Source organism: Babylonia areolata, chromosome 10 (assembly GCF_041734735.1).
Source record: "Babylonia areolata isolate BAREFJ2019XMU chromosome 10, ASM4173473v1, whole genome shotgun sequence".
Classification (NCBI taxonomy): Eukaryota; Metazoa; Mollusca; class Gastropoda; order Neogastropoda; family Buccinidae; genus Babylonia; species Babylonia areolata.
In genome coordinates, this window is record NC_134885.1 from 10,908,681 (window position 1) to 10,914,680 (window position 6,000).

General features: G+C 46.9%; 1 protein-coding gene across 5 annotated transcripts in view; it reads right to left on the bottom strand.

The window, feature by feature from the left end:
- Positions 1-6,000, bottom strand: part of LOC143286768 (dihydropyrimidinase-like) — a 114,222-nt gene that overhangs the window by 28,414 nt on the left and 79,808 nt on the right. Inside the window, exon 1 of one of the 5 annotated variants that reach the window (XM_076594536.1) lies at positions 1,284-1,428. The exons of the other annotated variants lie outside the window; for them this stretch is intronic. The gene's annotated coding sequence lies outside the window, so the exon portion shown is untranslated. Of the gene's footprint in view, positions 1-1,283; positions 1,429-6,000 lie in introns of those variants that run through there. 5 annotated transcript variants of the gene reach the window in all.

Here is a 6,000-nt window from a genome sequence, read left to right on the forward strand (position 1 = left end):
AAATCATCTTCAGTGTTGACGATCTTCAGCAGTCCATTGCTAATGTATGACTTTTTCAACTCCTTGTTAAATAGTCCAGTTGGTTCGCTGTTATAGTTATTAGGTTTTCATTAGAAATATGTTATATTGTGGTTGTTGTTTGTTTTTTGTTGTTTTTTTTAAACAAAACTTAAATCAGTAATTTTCACACACACACACACACTTTCACAGTAATTCCCCCCCCCCCCCCCCCCCCCATTTTTTTCCTTCCCTCGTCTAATATCACTTACAGTGAAAAGATGTTAAACTAAAGAACGAACACATACACACAAACAATACAAACAAACAAACAACAACAACAACAAACAGCGCTACATTCATGAAATAGATCTCAGGAAACAAATCATTACATTATGGATTCTAATAGCTATCTTGGGGAGGATCCTTCCAAGCAACATTCAGTGCCGGGCAAAAACATAATCATTAACACAAAAAATTCCTGCAAGGCACACCAGCTTGTCAAAGACAGGTTTTGTCATATTTTTTTCTCATCTTCTACCAGAAACTTAAAGATCAGAATACCCGTTTTATGTCAGTTTTGGACCATCGAACAAGTTGGCACATTTTCAAATTCACCATAACATTATACCCTGTCACAAACAGCAGTGTCTTTGGCAGTGCAGAATAACACGGTTGATGCAATAGATCCATAGCGATCTTATGACCTGTGCTTGTGAAGAACAAAAACGGCTGAAGCGATGCACTCATAAATATCTAAAGACCTGGTATTTCCCAACACATCCGGCTCTCCCAAAGACCTGTGTTTGCTGAGTACAGGTGCTGCAGTACGCCTGAGAACGGATTATAGCTGCCTACATGGCTTGCTTTAACTAAAAACGTTTAAAAAAAAAACAAAAACAAAACCGTAAATACGAGTGAACGTGGGAACTGCAACCCACGAACTCTACAGTTACGACTGAGCTATCCTAACGACATGACAACATCATCTTTGTTGCCCTGCTCATTGATGATATGGCCAGACACCCTCCACAAGTCTCGACATTGGCTTTTTTCCCCCCCTCCTTTAGACACCTATGGTCCAAGCCCACCCCTGTTTTGCAATCCTATCAACAATCTCATTGACGACCTTTCCTGTCCACATTCCAACCCTGCCTTAACTTCCAAACCCGCTAGCCAAGGGATGAGACACTGAGGAGCTACGCACTACCGCGACCGGTCATTATCATAAACAGCAAGTTTCCCCTGCGATAAAAAGTGGTCTGGAATGATCTCGGCACACATACGACACAGCATGAATCTTCCACAAGGGCACGGAGGCGCGGAGACAGGAAGGCAGGTACGGGTGGTCACTGCTTACAGATGTCTGACTGTGGGTCTGGCACCACTTCACTTCAAACAGGAAACCGGCCGGTTGGGGGTGTGACTCTTACCCAGGACGAGACACAGAGAGAGAGAGAGAGAGAGACTGCGAGAGAGCGAGAGAGAGAGACGGAGACAGAGTGCGACAGAGAGGGAGAGACGGAGACAGAAGCCGCAGACTGACGCCAGCCACATCAGGCCACACAAACGCAACACGTCCTGAAGAATGCCTCCCCCCCCCCCCACACACACACACACACACTCACCACAAAACACACACACACACACACTCACACAAAACACACACACACACACACGCACGCACGCACGCACACACATACGCGCGCGCACACACACACACACACATACAAAACACACACACACACACACACACACACACACGGAATGCTTCCCACTCACTGGTCTCTGCCATCGATCTAAGTGAGCGTGTCAGTGTCCGCACAAGCAGCAGCAGCAGCAGAAGCAAGCAGGCCAGAACACACACACAAGAACAGAACTACTGCACGCTGTATGTGAGGCATCATATCGATCTCTATCAACACAGACTGCGGTGGGTCGACAGACAGTACAGTGCTGGATGCCGGTCCATGGTAACCCTGCATGGATGTGTATCTACAGGCATCTCTGTGACTCAGTGTGTGTGTGTGTGTGGGGGGGGGGGGGGTACTCACTGGGTACATACACATGGGACGTCATTTATAATTTAGTCTTTCGTGAAGGATTATCACTCTCAAACTAGCAGGCTAGACTACACTAGCTCTTAGTCCTGCAGCCTCGGGGGCTTGCTGGTCTTTGGGCACCATCCAAATGCTGACTGTCCGAAAACTCTTGGCCGAGAGAGCGGGATTGTGAACTTGGGCAAGGCACTCTCCGCTATAATCAAATTCTATCCCAGATAGTCGGGTCAGCAGTTGCCTCCTCTGCTGGATTGGTGGTCATAGTCGGACATGACTGCTATCATACATACATACATGTGGACTGGTGGCCTATGGGTAACGCGTCCGAGAGAATAGTAGCGAACTACTGGGTCGAACCCCATACTTGCCAGAATTTCTTCCCTTCCACTAGACCTTGATTGTTGTACTGGACGCTATTCCATTCGGAAGATTATGACAAAACAATGTTTCCCGTGTGAAGCATGCACTTTGCGCACGGCAACAGAAGAGGTGTCCCTGGCAAAATTTCGTAGTATTTGTTTGTTTGGTTTTTTTTGTTTTGTTTTTGTTTGGTTTTTTGGTTTTTTTATCACAACAGATTTCTCTGTGTGAAATTCGGGCTGCTCTCCCCAGGGAGAGCGCGTCGCTACACTACAGCACCACCGACTTTTTTTTTTTTCCTGCGTGCAGTTTGATTTGTTGTTCCTATCAAGGTGGACTTTTCTACAGAATTTTGCCAGGAACAACCCTTTTGTTGCCGTGGGTTCTTTTACGTGCGCTATGTGCATGCTGCATACGGGACCTCGGTTTATCGTCTCATCCGAGTGACTAGGATCCAGACCACCACTCAAGGTCTAGTGGAGGGGGGAGAAAATATCGGCGGCCGAGCCGTGATTCGAACCAGCGCGCTCAGATTCTCTCGCTTCCTAGGCGGACGCGTTACCTCTAGGCCACCACTCCACATAGTAAAGTCCGTTTCTCAAGGAGCCGTCAGTGTTCGGACACACTCACATGATCATGCTACACATCTGCTAGGCAGATGCCTGACCAGCAGTATAACCCATTGGCAACATTCACCCTCTCCATTTTAGATTTTGTACTTTATCTTTTCCACATTCTGTTCTCTCTCTCTCTCTCTCTCTCTCTCTCTCTCTCTCTCTCTCTTCCTTTCTTAGTCCCCTCCCCCTTCACCCCCCCCCTCCAACCTCAACCGCCCCCCTTTTCATTCCAATATACAGAAATGTCGATTTCTAATTAATAATAACAATCATCATTATGACAGAAATGATAATAATCCAAATAATAATAATAATAATAATAATAATATCATTTATTTTCAGTCTAATATCATCATCTTAGATGAACAGACTATAGATTAATAAACGAACGAACCACTGGCAACGTGCTTGCCGGGTCTCGAGTGCATGCATGTATATCTGTGTAGCCTAGCTATCAGAGTGGGTTTCTTCTGAACGATTTCACCACAGAGGCAACACTTCTGTTGCCTTGGGTTCTCTTCCAGAGCGCCATGTTCGTGCCGCACACGGGACCTCGGTTTAGAGCTGGTTTTCCAGGAACACTTGGGAGAAAGGGCGAGACCGGGATTTAAAGTCAAACCCTTACGGAAACTATATTGGCAGATATGTGTCTTAACCATTCTGCCGCCGTCCTTCTTGTAAAGTCCACTCTGATATACGTACGTGTGTGTGCATTTGTGTGTGTGTGTGTGTGTGTGTGTGTGTGTGTCTATGTCTGTGTGTGTGTGTGTGTGTGTGTGTGTGTGTGTGTGTGTGTGTGTCTGTGTGTGTGTGTGTGTGTGTGTGTGTGTCTATGTCTCTGTGTGTGTGTGTGTGTGTGTGTGTCTGTGTGTGTGTGTGTCTGTGTGTGTGTGTCTCTGTGTGTGAGAGAGAGAGAGAGAGAGAGAAGAGACTGAAGCCTGACTGAATGACACAGGAAACGAATGATGAGCGCCTAAAGGTAGCTCTCAGTCGGCTCTGCCCAGTCTGGCAGCCTGCTGTGCAGATGACTTCGAGTCTGTAAAGCGCTTACAACTTAGTCTGTGACCGGGGATATAAGTATGCATATTGCACAGAAGGAGCAGGCCAACAGACTGGTGTCATACGATGAAATCAAGACAATCATCAAGGCACAGCAAGGAATAAAGCGGTGCCTCCAGCACCCCAAATATAACCCAGAAGACAGATACCATTTGCTGGAACGACGGGAACAGGTCAAGATCTTCCGCCTGAGGACTGGTGGACACAACCGCCTGCTCCACCACACGCACACAAAATTTGGCATTGGACAGAGTGGAGAGTGCCCTTGTGGTGAGGGACCAATGACAACCGACCACATCCTTCAAGAATGTAGGACGCATGCAGCATCCAGGAGGAAGTACTGGCCAACACCGACAGCAGTGGAAGCCAAGCTGTACGGCAACGGGCTGCTCATCTAACGGGAGGCGAACGAGGAAGAAGTATCCATATCAATCAATACAGCTAACAGACAGACAAACTGACAGACAGACAGACAGACAGATAAAATGCTGAAACATGAATTGTTAACAGGTAACAGGACTGTAGTCATATATTCCTTTGTCATTGTATTGCATTACCGTACTGCTGACTAATACTTCTCTTTTCGCCACAACACATTTCTCTGCGTGAAATTCAGGCTGCTCTTCCCTAGGAAAGAGCGAGTAACCACATAATTATACAGTACACTGCTGCCCATAGTTTATCCTTTTCTGCCTGCAAGTGAGTATATTGCTTTACTGTCACAGTGGAATTTCCAACAGGATCCTAACAGCGACAACCCTTTGGTTGCCGAAGGCTCTTTATATGTGTTAGCTATAGAGTGTTTTTTTTTCTTTCTATTTATCAATCATATAATAATAATAGTAATATATATATATATATATATATATATATATATATATATATATATAAACCCACCTCCACAGTCTGCATTACGAATCCGCCCAGGCACAAATCAGACAGACCCATGTCCCATGCAGACTTTTTACGCAGCAAACTTCTATGATTTTACCAGGTTTCCTCATACAGCTAGCTGCAAAACCGATTTCGTCTTTTTAGCTAAAACTGCACGCATTTCACAAAGACTGACAGACAGACAGACAGAAACACACACACACACACGCGCGCAAACACACACACACACACACACACACACACACACACACACACGCAAGCACACACACACACACACACACACACACACACAAACTACACACAAACTACACACACACACACACACACACACACACACACACACAAAACTACACACAAACTACACACACACACACACACACACACACACACACTCAACTTACGCACGTTCAGGAGCATGTGGTTTTCTACCACTGCTTCGTGACGTAATACTAGCAATGAGCGGCGAAAAAGCAAACAGGTGACAGAGAAATAGAGAGGGGGGAGAGAGGGAAACGGGGGTGAGGAGAGGAGGCAGGCACAGAGAGAGAGAGAGAGGGAGGGGGCTAGAGAGAGGGGTGGAGAGAGAGGGAGAGAGAGACAGAGAGCGGGGGAGTGGGGGAGAAAGAGACAGAGTGGGGGGGGAGAGAGATAGAAAGACAGAGAGAGAGAGAAAGAGAGAGAGAGTGGGGAGGGAGGGAGGAAGAGACTGGGGGAGAGAGAGGGAGGGAGAAAGAGAGGGGGGACGGAGAAAGAGAGGGAGAGAGAGAGGGAGGGGGGGAGAGAGAGGGGGAGGGAGAAAGAGAGGGAGAGAGAGAGGGAGGGGGCAGAGAGAGGGGGAGGGAGAAAGAGAGAGAGGGAGGGAGAAAGAGAGAGAGGGAGGGAGAAAGAGAGAGGGGGTGGAGGGGAAAAACATATGTATGGTGAGAGAGAGAGGAAGAGAGAAAGGCGGACAGAGAAAGATAGTGAGAGAGGAGAAAAAAGAGAAATGGAGGGAGAGAGAGAGGGAGATGAAG